The following is a 13,678-nucleotide window of genomic DNA, read 5'->3' on the forward strand; positions in this document are numbered from 1 at the left end:
ATGTTGAGGAAGGAATGAGGGGACAGGTCATGAAGATCGGTCCCATAATAGTACATGATGCCGCGAACGAATGGGTGGATGGGAAATCCTAGCCCGCGGACAAAATGAGGAAGGAATACAACCCTCTCGTGGGGTTCCGGAGTAGGAACGATTTGTCCCGCCGTTGGAAGACGGTGGCTGATTTTCTTGGCCAGGTACCCGGCCTTCCGAAGCTTTTTAATATCCTTCTCTTGGATGGTAGAGGCCATCCATTTGCCTCCCGCTCTGGATCCGGACATCTTCAGAGGACCTTGTGTGAGCGGAGAAGAGGAACGCTTGAGCGTTGGATCTCGAGAAAAAGGGAATGAGCCGGGAAGAAGGCGTGGGTGAGAAGAGTAGATCCTTGTCCCTTTATAAGGACGGAAGAGGCGGTGCGCCTCCCCACTTACCTGGTAAAACCTCTTATTCCACAAATGTCGTATTTTATGGCGCGGTTGGGTTACCCACACCCGTATTGATGAGAATCCCGTGATAAGGGGACACGATCTCTGCTTCGACAAGACGTGCCAGGAAAACCACCTCGTGATATGTACGGGGGTTAGTTGTGAAAACGGTTCGAATGATGACCGGGCCGTGGTTTGATGTCATACTGTGAAGTACGTCAGAAGATTAGATTTGTGGAAATATCATTCTCTCTACGATGTTATGTGGAACATGTTTTGTAGAGATGGACACTATCCTTGTGTTCAAGATCTTCTATGGAATATTCGGAGGAAGAACACGCCTTGCAATGCCAAAGACAAATCTGCGCGCCGGACTCATTGTCATTGAAGCCTGGTTCAGGGGCTACTGAGGGAGTCCTGGATTAGGGGGTCTCCGGACTGCCGGACTATATCCTTTGGTTGGACTGTTGGACTATAAAGATACAAGATTGAAGACTTCGTCCCATGTCCGGATGGGACTCTCCTTGGTGTGGAAGGCAAGCTTGCCAATACGGATATGTAGATCTCCTCCCTTGTAACCGACTCTGTGTAACCCTAGCCCCCTCCGGTGTCTATATAAACCGGAGGGTTTAGTCCGTAGGACAACAACAATCATACCATAGGCTAGCTTCTAGGGTTTAGCCTCTACGATCTCGTGGTAGATCAACTCTTGTAATACTCATATCATCAAGATCAATCAAGCAGGAAGTAGGGTTTTACCTCCATCGAGAGGGCCCGAACCTGGGTAAACATTGTGTCCCCCGCCTCCTGTTACCATCCGCCTTAGATGCATAGTTTGGGACCCCCTACCCGAGATCTGCCGGTTTTGACACTGACAGGTGCCTTGGGCACCCCCAAGCTTGAACTCTTGCCTCTCTTTATGCTTCTCACATCGGTAACTCCTCGTTCTTCGAACACTTCATCCACACAAAACTTTAACAAAAACTTTGTGAGATCTGTTAGTGTAATAAAGCAAACTACCACTTTAAGGTACTGCTTTGAACTAATTCTTTATTTATATTGGCGTTACAACTACTGTATTCCAACTTCTCTATGGTTCATACGCCCCGATACTAGCCATAAATTCATCAAAATAAGCAAACAACACGTGAAAAACAGAATCTGTCAAAAACAGGACAGTCTAGTAATCTGGAAGTTTAGTAAACTTCTATAATTTATAAAATTATGAAATAAATTTGAAAATTTGAACAATTTGTACAGAAGTAATGTGCAAAAGTTTCAGACCCATTTGACCTTCCAGTAAAAAATGTAAATTCATGCACTACAGCCAAAGTTTCTGTTTTTGTTCTGCACATAGTAAACAAGAATCTAATCATCCTAAAACCAAAGCTTGGCACATTATTTTTATAGTACAATGGATATATACAAGGGGATAATTATTTACAGAGAAACTTCCATGACAAATTCTACATTGTTTCTGTGAGCATGAACACAAGTGCTCAAGGTCGACCCTCACTTCTTCAATGCATAACTTTCCAATCACTTCTCTTTTTGAAAAACCTTTTAGGCATGAGAGGCAATTAATAATTTTTTGTATTTTAATTCTTAAAAAAAATTATATGTTTCACCCACAGCTAAACAGAAACAAAAAGTAAAAACAAAATCTACTTAGTGAAGAAATCAAACAAGCACACACGAGAATAGCAACCCCACGCTATTGCTCCCCGGCAACGGCGCCAGAAAAGAGCTTGATAATCCCCAAGTGGAGGGAATCATCGTAGCAATTTCCAAAGGTGGAAGTGATAAGTATGGAGTGTAGAACCCACAAGGAGCTAAAGGTAAGATCAATATTCTCTCAAGCCCTATCTGCCACTGATACGACTCTACGTACATCGAACGTTTGCTTCCAACTAGCAAGGAGAAATAAAACTAGGTTGTGGGTATGAAGTGGATAACTTTGTATGGTATCGGAGAGCTAAAATATCAAAGTAGGTATTGTTATCATAAAGTTAGAATCTATTACTAAATATTATAAATAGCGAGTGTGGAATAATGATGGGTCGGTGTGCGGAATTATCCTAGGCAATCGTTAACAAGACCGGTGGTCGTCATTGCAATTTCATATGAGGGAGAGGCATAAGCTAACATACTTTCTCTTCTTGGATCTATGCACTTATGATTGGAACTCTAGCAAGCATCCGCAACTACTAAAGATCATTAAGGTAAAACCCAACCATAGCATTAAAGCATCAAGTCCTCTTTATTCCCATACGCAACAACCCCCTTACTCGGGTTTGTGTTTCAGTCACTCACCAACCCACTATAAGCGAATCGTGAACGTATTGCAACACTCTACAGCAGGAATCCCTCACGCTTGCGCGACACAGAGGGCACAATAGGACAGCACCAAAATAAAACATACAACTCGTACCAATCTAGATCATCAATCAACCCAAAGACAAAGGATATCTACTCAAAACATCATAAGATGGCAACACATCATTGGATCATAATATGTGGCATAAAGCACCATGTTCAAGTAGGGATTATAGCGGGGTGCGGGAGAGTGGAGCGCGTAAAAGAGATGAGGATGGTGATGATGGTGGTGATATTGATGAAGACGATCACCGCGGCGATGATTCCCCTCCCGATGGCACTTCAACGCCACCAAGAGAGAGGAGGAGAGGTTCTTCCCCTTGTTCTTCCTCCTCCATGGCCTCCCCCCTAGATGGGGAGAGGTTCTCCCTCTAGTCCTTGGCCTTCATGGCGATGATGGCACCTCCGGGATCCTCCTCCATGGCCTCCGGTGATGATGGCCCCCTCCGGCAGGGTGCTAGAGAGGGACTAGATTGATTTCTCGTGGCTACCGAGGCTTGCGGCGGTGGAACTTCCGATTTAGGTTAATTTTTCGAGGTTCCTATATTTATAGGAATTTTTGGTATCGGTCTCACGTCAAGGAGGCGCCAGAAGCGTCCACGACGCAGGCCCATGCGCCTGGGGGGGGGGGCGCCCCCACCCTCGTGGGCGCCCCGGGACTCTCCTCGCCCAACTCTTTTACTCCGGGGTCTTCTTTTGTTCAATAAAAAACCGTCAAAAATTGGCACGTCAATTGGACTCTGTATGATATTCCTTTTCTATAAAACTCAAAAACAAGGAAAAAACAGGAACTTGCACTGGGCTCTAGGTTAATAGGCTAGTCCCAAAAATCATATAAAATAGCACATAAATGCATATAAAACATGTAAGATGGATCATATAATAGCATGAATACTTCATAAATTATATATACGTTGAAGACGTATCAACTCCTACAACAATTAGTGAGGAAGCTAATGATGATGATCTTATGACTTCAGATCAAGTTACTACTGAACCTCGTAGGTCAACCGGAGTAAGATCAGCACCAGAGTGGTACGGTAATCCTATTTTGGAGGTCATGTTACTTGACCAAGGCGAACCTACGAACTATGAAGAAGCGATGGTGAGCCCAGATTCCGCAAAATGGCTTGAGGCCATGAAATCTGAGATGGGATCCATGTATGAGAACAAAGTGTGGAATTTGGTTGACTTGCCGATGATTGGCAAGCCATAGAGAATAAATGGATCTTCAAGAAGAAGACTGACGCCAACGGTAATGTTATTGTCCACAAAGCTCAACATGTTGCAAAAGGTTTTTGACAAGTTCAAGGAGTTGACTACGATGAGACTTTCTCACCCGTAGCGATGCTTAAGTCTGTCTGAATCATGTTAGCAATTGCCGCATTTTATGATTATGAAATTTGGCAAATGGATGTCAAAACTGTATTCCTGAGTGGATTTCTGGAAGAAGAGTTGTATATGATGCAACTGAAAGGTTTTTTCGATCCAAAGGGAGCTAACAAAGTGTGCAAGCTGCAGCGATCCATTTATAGACTGGTGCAAGCCTCTCGGAGCTGGAATAAATGTTTTGATAGTGTGATCAAAGCATATGGTTTTATACAGACTTTTGGAGAAGCCTGTATTTACAAGAAAGTGAGTGGGAGCTCTGTAGCATTTCTAATATTATATGTGGATGACATATTACTGATTCGAAACGATATAGAATTTCTGGATAGCATAAAAGGATACTTCAATAAGAGTTTTTCAATGAAAGACCTCGGTGAAGCTGCTTACATATTGGGCATCAAGATCTATAGATATAGATCAAGACGCTTGATAGGACTTTCACAAAGCACATACCTTGACAAAGTTTTGAAAAAGTTCAAAATGGATCAAGCAAAGAAAGGGTTCTAGCCTGTGTTAAAGGTGTGAAGTTGAGTGAGACTCAATGCTCGACCACTGCAGAAGATAGAGAGAAAATGAAAGATGTTCCCTTTGCTTCAGCCATAGGCTCTATCATGTATGCAATGTTGTGTACCAGACCTGATGTGTGCCTTGCTATTAGCTTAGCAGGGAGGTACCAGAGTAATCCAGGAGTGGATCACTAGACATCGGTCAAGAACATCCTAAAATACCTGAAAAGGACTAAGGATATGTTTCTCGTTTATGGAGGTGACAAAGAGCTAGTCGTAAATGGTTACGTTGATGCAAGCTTTGACACTGATCTAGATGATTCTAAATCGCAAACTGGATATGAGTTCACATTGAACAGTGGAGCTGTTAGTTGGTGCAGTTCTAAACAAAGCGTCGTGGCGGGATCTACGTGTGAAGCGGAGTACATAGCTTCTTCGGAAGCAGCAAATGAAGGAGTCTGGATGAAGGAGTTCATATCCGATCTAGGCGTCATACTAGTGCATCGGGTCCAATGAAAATCTTTTGTGACAATACTGGTGCAATTGCCTTGGCAAAGGAATCCAGATTTCACAAGAGAACCAAGCACATCAAGAGACGCTTCAATCCCATCCGGGACCAAGTCCAGGTGGGAGACATATAGATTTGCAAGATACGTACGGATCTGAATGTTGCAGACCTGTTTACTAAGCCTCTTCCACGAGCAAAACATGATCAGCACCAAAACATAGATTATTGACTCTAGTGCAAGTGGGAGACTGAAGGAAATATGCCCTAGAGGCAATAATAAAGTTATTATTTATTTCCTCATACCATGATAAATGTTTATTATTCATGCTAGGATTGTATTAACCGGAAACATAATACATGTGTGAATACATAGAATAACATAGTGTCACTAGTATGCCTCTACTTGACTAGCTCGTTAATCGAAGATGGTTGAGTTTCCTAGCCATGAACATGAGTTGTCATTTGATTAACAAGATCACATCATTATGAGAATGATGTGATTGACTTGACCCATTCCGTTAGCTTAGCACTTGATCGTTTAGTATGTTGCTATTGCTTTCTTCATGACTTATACATGTTCCTATGACTATGGGATTATGCAACTCCCGTTTACTGGAGGAACACTTTGTGTGCTACCAAACATCACAACGTAACTGGGTGATTATAAAGGTGCTCTACAGGTGTCTCCGAAGGTACTTGTTGAGTTGGGGTATTACGAGATTAGGATTTGTCACTCCGATTGTCAGAGAGGTATCTCCGGGCCCTCTCGGTAATGCACATCAATATAAGCCTTGCAAGAAATGACACTAATGAGTTAGTTGCGGGAGGTTGCATTACGGAACGAGTAAACGGACTTGCCGATAACGAGATTGAACTAGGTATTGAGATACCGACGATCGAATCTCGGGCAAGTAACACACCGATGACAAAGGGAACAACGTAGGTTGTTATGCGGTTTGACCGATAAAGATCTTCGTAGAATATGTGGGAGCCAATATGAGCATCCAGGTTCCGCTATTGGTTATTGACCGGAGACCTGTCTCGGTCTTGTCTACATAGTTCTTGAACCCATAGGGTCCGCACGCTTAAAGTTTGGTGACGATCGGTATTATGTGTTTTTGTGTTTTGACATACCGAAGGTAGTTCGGAGTCCCGGATATGATCACTAACATGACGAGGAGTCTCTAAATGGTCGAGACGTAAAGATCGATATATTGGATGACTATGTTCGGACACCGAAAGTGTTTCGGGAGGTTTCAGACATTTACAGGAGTACCGGGGGGTTACCGGAACCCCCGGGAAGTATATTGGGCCTAATGGGCCTTAGTGGGAGAAGAGGAGGGGCGGCCAGGGCAGCCGCGCGCCCCCTCCCCCTCTAGTCCGAATTGGACAAGGAGGGGGCGGCGCCCCCCTTTTTCCTTCTCCTCCTCCTTCCCTTCCTTCCCTTCTCCTACTCCAACAAGGAAAGTAGGAGTCCTACTCCCGGTGGGAGTAGGACCCCCCATTGGCGCGCTCTCCTTGGCTGGCCGCCTCTACCCCCTTGCTCCTTTATATACGGGGGCAGGGGGCACCTCTAGACACACAAGTTGATCTGTTGATCTCTCCCAACCGTGTGTGGTGCCCCCCTCCACCATATTCCACCTCGGTCATATCGTAGCGGTGGTTAGGCGAAGCCCTGCGTCGGTAGCATCATCATCACCATCATCACGCTGTCGTGCTGATGGAAATCTCCCGTGAAGCTCTGCTGGATCGGAGTTCGCAGGACGTCATCGAGCTGAACGTGTGCTGAACTCGGAGGTGCCGTACATTCGGTACTTGGATCGGTCGGATTGTGAAGACGTACGACTACATCAACCGCGTTGTGCTAACGCTTCCACTTTCGGTCTACAAGGGTACGTGGACAACACTCTCCCCTCTCGTTGCTATGCATCACCATGATCTTGCATGTGCGTAGGAATTTTTTTGAAATTACTACGTTCCCCAACAACTTTGGGGCAGGCGGAGATGACCAGTGATCCCATCGCCCCGTCTCGAGGACTTACGGCAAGGGACATACCCATCCCTCTCTAGTGTAGTCTTCCTGCGTGGCCGTGCCTCATAATTATCTCATCGGTACCCTCCCGGTCGGCCCGACTTCGGTAACTCTCGCGGGTACCCCTCAGGGCCAACCCAAGTTCAACAAAGGACTGAGGTATAGTCAAGGTATCCATGTGTCCATAACATCAAGGTGAAATCTGAGGAATCACCCTCGATGGATTCCCACTAGATGTAACCGTCAAGGTGAACTTCGAGGACTCACCCTTGATAGGTTCACACTTGAGGGGCTGCACGACAGAGGCATCACCAGAGGTGGTGAAAGAGGAATCACCCTCGATAACCCATAACTTACTAGCTACGCTACAAAGGTATCGTCAGGAGATATCACCCTCGACACTCGCTAGTAGCTCAGTGTGCGGTGATGTGTCGGTCTCTGCACATCGATCACGTTAATCGAATCACCGGTAACATAGCGGGGCAGCAAGGACACGGATGAGGGGTCACTGATGGATCACTAACCAACCTATACTAAGCTTATAGAAAACATGTAAGATATATAACAACAACAGGTTACAAAAGTAGGCTATGCTTTAGAATAGGAGCTATCGAACAACAGTAGAAAAATCTAATGCAAGCATGAGAGAGAAAGAATGGGCGATATAGGAATGATCAAGGGGGTTTTGCTTGCCTGGAAGCTCTTCTGAAATGGGCTGGTCGTCAGGAGTGTAGTCGTACTCGGAGCAGCGTTGTTTTCAGGGTCTGCCGGAGAGAAGAGGGGGAAGAAACAATAAATACAAAGCAAACAACTGCATCATTATGTATGACATGTCAATGGGTTGTGCTAGGGTGACCTATCGTAGTGCTACGTATTACAGACGGGGCGAGAAAATATCTGGGGATGTTTTCCCGTCTTTGGGCACTTATTGGATAGATGAACCAGAGGAGAAGGTTCCATGTTTCCTAGGTCAGAGGCATTTGACAGGTATGTGGACAACATATTCGGATTCCTAATATTTTTCTGAGCAACTTTCATATATAAATTATTCTCATCTGAGTTATAGATTATTTTATATGATTTTTCAAAGATTTAAACAATTTCTGAAATTTTCTTGAATTTATTATTAATTCGAAATTAATAGCAAAATGCTATATGTACAAAGAAGTGTACCCAACCAGGCCAGTCAGGGGCTCACCAGTGGGCCCTGTTGACTGGGTCAATAGCCCAGTCAGCAAAGGCTAACTAGTGAGCCAGCTACCCAATGAGTAGGCTGACTGGGTCACCCTTATCCACTAAAACAGTGGAGGGACCCACATGTTAGTGTCTAGGGCTAATCCCTCTTTTTAAATATAAACTTTGATTAATTAGGGGGGCAGGACCCACCTGTCAGTGACACATTAAATTAAATTAATTAATTTAATTAGCAGTTTAGTTGATTAGTTAGCAGGGCCTACGTGTCAGTGACTGTGGGCTGCCCAGTCAGCATTGTTAACTGGGTCAACGCAATCAACGGGGCCATGGGACCCACTAGTTGTGACCCAGGGTAGGCCCAGCGGTCGGCCACGTCAGCGGCTCCGGAGCTTCACCGCTGGCGACCGAAAATGTGGCAGAGGGCACTGGAGGCGATTGGGATTCGGTTGTGGTGGACTAAATCGAGCGCGGTTGGGCTCGTTCGAACGAGGGCTCAAGGCCAATTCCATTGGTGGCAGTAGCGTGGTTGGAGATGGTCGAAGTCGATGGCGGCGATGAGCTAGGGTGGCGGCCAAAGCACGGGGTGGACGGGGCCGATGCTAGGGAGCACGGCAAGCGACGTTGGGGGCAGCATAGGCCTCCTGGAAGCGTGCTGAGCACGACGCGGGGCTCGGACGCGAATTGCGCGTGCGGTGGCCACGACGGTGAAGCAAAGCAACGGCTGCGAGCTCACGGTAAGGCGGGGAAGGAGCTAGGGGCACGAGGAATGAAGCGAAAGGGGCGAGGGGGAGCGTGTGCTCACTGTGAATCGGTAGGGGAGGGCAGCAGGCTCGGGGAGGATCAACGGCGCCGGAGTTTGCCGGAGTTTTCCGGATCAACGTCGCCGGACCTGCGTACCTTTGTATTGATAGAAGAAGAGTACATGCATGGGGTTACAACGCATACAAGGCCATGTACGCACTAGGCATGGTGTACAAGCGAAGGAGCACAAGAGAAGGGGGTATGCTCAGCCCCGCTACAGAACTAGAGACTAAGCGCCGGGGATGATGTGTTGCAGTCCGATGGCGCCTGCCTTGGCCCATAGGCGTGCCTCATCCTTGATGGTCTCAGAGGTGAAGGTGATCGATGGTGTTGCTCCTTCGAAAATGCAGGCGTTGCGGTGCATCCAAATCCACCAAGCAGAAAGGATGATGAGGGAGGATAGACCCTTGCACATAGAAGCGGGCGCGAGGTCGACAGAGGATTGCCACAATAGCTGGAATGGTGTGTCAGGGGAGGGGAGGTCGATGGGCACACGTGCCCAACCGAGGATCTCGTGCCAAACTTGTCGCGAGAAGGAACATCCGGCAAGGAGATGGTGCATGGTCTCCTCCTCTTGGTCGCAGAGGGCGCATGCATCGTCATGTGGCAGCCCACAGCGTGCAAGGCGCTCCGCGGTCCGGCAGCGGTCTTGCATGGCCAGCCATAAGAAAAACTTCATGCGGAGAGGGGCCCAGGTTCCCAAGTGAGCCGCCAGAAAGGATCTTCACAAACTCCAATGAAAAGAGCCTTGTAGCAGGAACTTGCAGAGTATGTAGTGGAAGAAGTCCAACGCCAACGTAGCGTGTCCGGCTCACTTGTGAGATCATTGTGCTGTACCAGGCACCAAAGCTCGATGTACTGCACCATGGCCGTCGGCCCAAGCGCGCCTCTGATGTCCCGCACCCAAGAGCGCTGGTGCAGGCCGTCACGCACACAACGATCCTTCCGAATGTGCCTGGGGACAAGAGCGAGTGGAGAGATCTCGGCCACGGACCTGCCATCGATCCAGTGGACGGTCCAAAATCTGCAAGCATCTCTAGCAACGAGCTGCCAAGTCGTGGAGGCTCTGAAAATTGCACTCGCATCCGCGTCATGGGGGATATGGAGGTGGCTCCAGGGGCAAAAAGCATCGGTACGTTGCAGCCAAAGCCAACGAACACGGAGAGAAATTCCCGTATGTTGAATATCACGGATACCTAGGCCACCGAGAGAGATGGGCCGTCAGACACGCTGCCAGTTGAGAAGGCACTGGCCACCGTTGGCCTTGTCGGATCCTGCCGATAGAAATCCTGGGATGATCCGGTTCACCTTCTTGATGGCAGTGCCGTTGAAGGCAATGGTGGTGAGGAAGTGCGTGGGGATGGCAGTGAGAACATGGCGCACAAGGGAAAGGCGGTCTCCCTTGGAAAGCATGGATGCCCGCCATGTGGAGAGCTTGCGTCCATGCTTGTCGATGATCGGTTGCAAGCTCGTGGAAGAAGCCTTGCGAACGGAGAGGGGCAGCCCAAGGTAGGTGATAGGGAAGTGAGCGACGGGGCACTACATCTCCGCGGCGATCGCAACAATGTGGTCGTCAGAGCATTGGATCGGAGTGGCCGAACACTTGTTGAAGTTGGTTTGCAGCCCAGAAGCGAGGCCAAAGACATGAAGGAGCCTGCGAACCGTGGCGAGGTCGTGGGAGTCTAGGTGGCAGAAAATGACCACATCGTCCGCATAAAGGGATATGCTCGAAGCCGCATGACGGGTGGTCAGACGATATAAGAGCCCGAGATCCACTGCACGAAGCAAGATGGAGTTCAACACATCGATGACCAGGGTGAAGAGCATTGGAGAGACCGGGTCTCCCTGTCGAAGGCCGGGATCGTGTTCGATCGGAGGCCCTGGGTGGCCATTGATGAGAACTCTCGTCGAGGCCGTGGAAAGGAGCATGGAGATCCACTCGCTCCAACATGGGCCAAACCCAAGGTGCTGCAGCAGTTGGAGAAGAAAGGGCTAGGACACGCTGTCGAATGCTCTAGCAATGTCCAACTTGAGAAGAATGCGTGGCGCCTTGAGGTTATGCAAGAGGCAAGCCGTCTGCTGCACAAGGAGGTAGTTGTTGTGGATACAACGTCCCACGATGAACGCACTCTGGATGGTGGAGACCATGTTGCTCAGACGTGGAGCAAGGCGGAGGGAGAGAAGCTTCGCAACCAACTTGGCGAAGATGTGAATGAGACTGATGGGTCTATAGTCGAATAGGGAGTGCGCATCTGCACGCTTGGGGAGTAACGTGAGGAGGGCTTCATTGAGTTTTTGCAGGCCTCTACCATTCATGGCATAGAAGTTGTCAAACTCCGCGAGGAATTCAGGCTTGATCGTGTCCCAACAAGCAACTAGAAACTCGGAGGTAAAACCATCGGGGCCAGGCGCCCTCCCAGTTGGCAGACACTTGACGGCATTCCAAATCTCCTCCTCGGTGAATGGCGCGTCGAGCGCGAGCAAATCAAACTGCGGCACACGAAGGGCGTGAAGATCGAGCGTGATATCACGTTCGGAGGTGCTGCCAAGGACATTGGAGAAGTGGGCAAAGGCGGCCTCGGTCATCTCATCGTGGTCAGAGATAGTGCGGGTGCCGACGTGCAAACTCGTCATGAGGTTTCTTTGCTTGCGATGAGCGGCAGGCACTTTGAGGTAGGAGACAGCCGCGTCGTCGCTCCGGAGCCAGGAGAGGCGCACCCGCTGCCTAGCGATAGACCTCTCAAGGGAGGCAAGCACAAGGTAAGAAGCCTTGAGCTCTCGACGGAGCCAGGTCTTGAGGAGTGATAGTGGCCGCGAATCTTGAGCAGCGTCAAGCCTAGAAATGAGCTCGCGGGATACCTTAAGCTGCAAGGACACGTTGCCGATCGAGCACGCACTCCAGCTTTGCAGCCTCCTTCCCGTCGCCTTAAGACGTGCCACGATCCGCCGGAATGGATCGGCGTCAGGCGGAATAGAAACCCAGGCCTCAGAAACCACCTGGTAGAAGCCTTCCAACTTCGGCCAAAATCTCTCAAAATGGAAACGCCACGCTCCCGCAGGGCGGGCCACGCAGTCCACTAGGAGCGGGCAATGGTCGGAGGCTGCGGAGGAGAGGCAGAGGAGTAAGAAGTGCGGGTGGGCGATCTCCCATCCAGAGGTGCAAAGGATGCGGTCATTACGGACCAGCGTCGGGGAATCTCGTTCGTTAGACCAAGTGTACCGCCGGCCATGCATATAGAGATCACGAAGCTCCTCATCGGCTGTGAAGCGCCTAAATCTGTTCATGGTGCTACGGTTGATGTTCGAGTTGCTCTTCTCCAAGGCCGAAGCGATTATATTGAAGTCTCCACCAATAAAACAAGGGCCAATGCAGGACTCAGGCACATCATGTAACTCAGCAAGGAACTCAAGCTTGGCGTCATCGTCTTGCGGCCAGTACACCCCGGTAAGCCACCAATGACCATCGCCGGCCAAGGAAGAGACCAAGGTCGTAACATGGTGCTCACCGATGAGGGGATTAGAGAGGGAGATGGTAGAGCGTTGCCAAGCAAGGAGGATGCCACCGCGTGTGCCATCCGCGGGGAGGAAGAAGTAGTCCTCGAAGGACGAACTAAGCGTGTCCAAGACAATGGCGTTGGAGACGTGAGCGAGCTTTGTTTCTTGAAGACACACGATGGTAGGAGCGGCAGCGGTGATTACGCTGCAGACGGTCGTGCGTTTAGCGCCAGAGTTAAGACCACGGACATTCCAAAAAAAATTTTGAGGTTACAATCCATAGGGAAGGGGGCACGTTAGAGACGTCGCAAGGCAGCCAACTAGGCCTCAATGATCTGCCCCTGGGTAGAAGGCAGCATAGTGGGGAGGTGCCATCCGAAGAAGTCGGCGAACGCCTGCAGCACGTCTAAAGCCAGGGGCTGCTCGAAGAGGAAGGCATATTTGCTAAGCACCTCGTCGGAGATTGGCGCATCATCACTAGAGATGAGGCCGAGACGTCGAAGCAAAACTCTTTTGGCTTTCATCTCGGAGTTGAGCCCCTAGTCCGCGCGCGCGATGCGGAAGCTGCGGCGAGGCGTGAAGTTGGCTGGCAGCTCCTTCCCGCGTCATCGAGGCTTAGGCGCAGGTGTCGGTGTCAAAACCGGCGGATCTCGGGTAGGGGGTCCCGAACTGTGCGTCTAAGGCGGATGGTAACAGGAGGCGGGGGACACGATGTTTACCCAGGTTTGGGCCCTCTCGATGGAGGTAATACCCTACTTCCTGCTTGATTGATCTTGATGATATGAGTATTACAAGAGTTGATCTACCACGAGATCGTAGAGGCTAAACCATAGAAGCTAGCCTATGGTATGATTGTTGTTTTCCGACGGACTAAACATTTCGGTTTACATAGACACCGGAGGGGGCTAGGGTTACACAGAGTCGGTTACAAGGGAGGAGATCTACATATCCGTAT

Source organism: Triticum urartu, chromosome 2 (assembly GCF_003073215.2).
Source record: "Triticum urartu cultivar G1812 chromosome 2, Tu2.1, whole genome shotgun sequence".
Classification (NCBI taxonomy): Eukaryota; Viridiplantae; Streptophyta; class Magnoliopsida; order Poales; family Poaceae; genus Triticum; species Triticum urartu.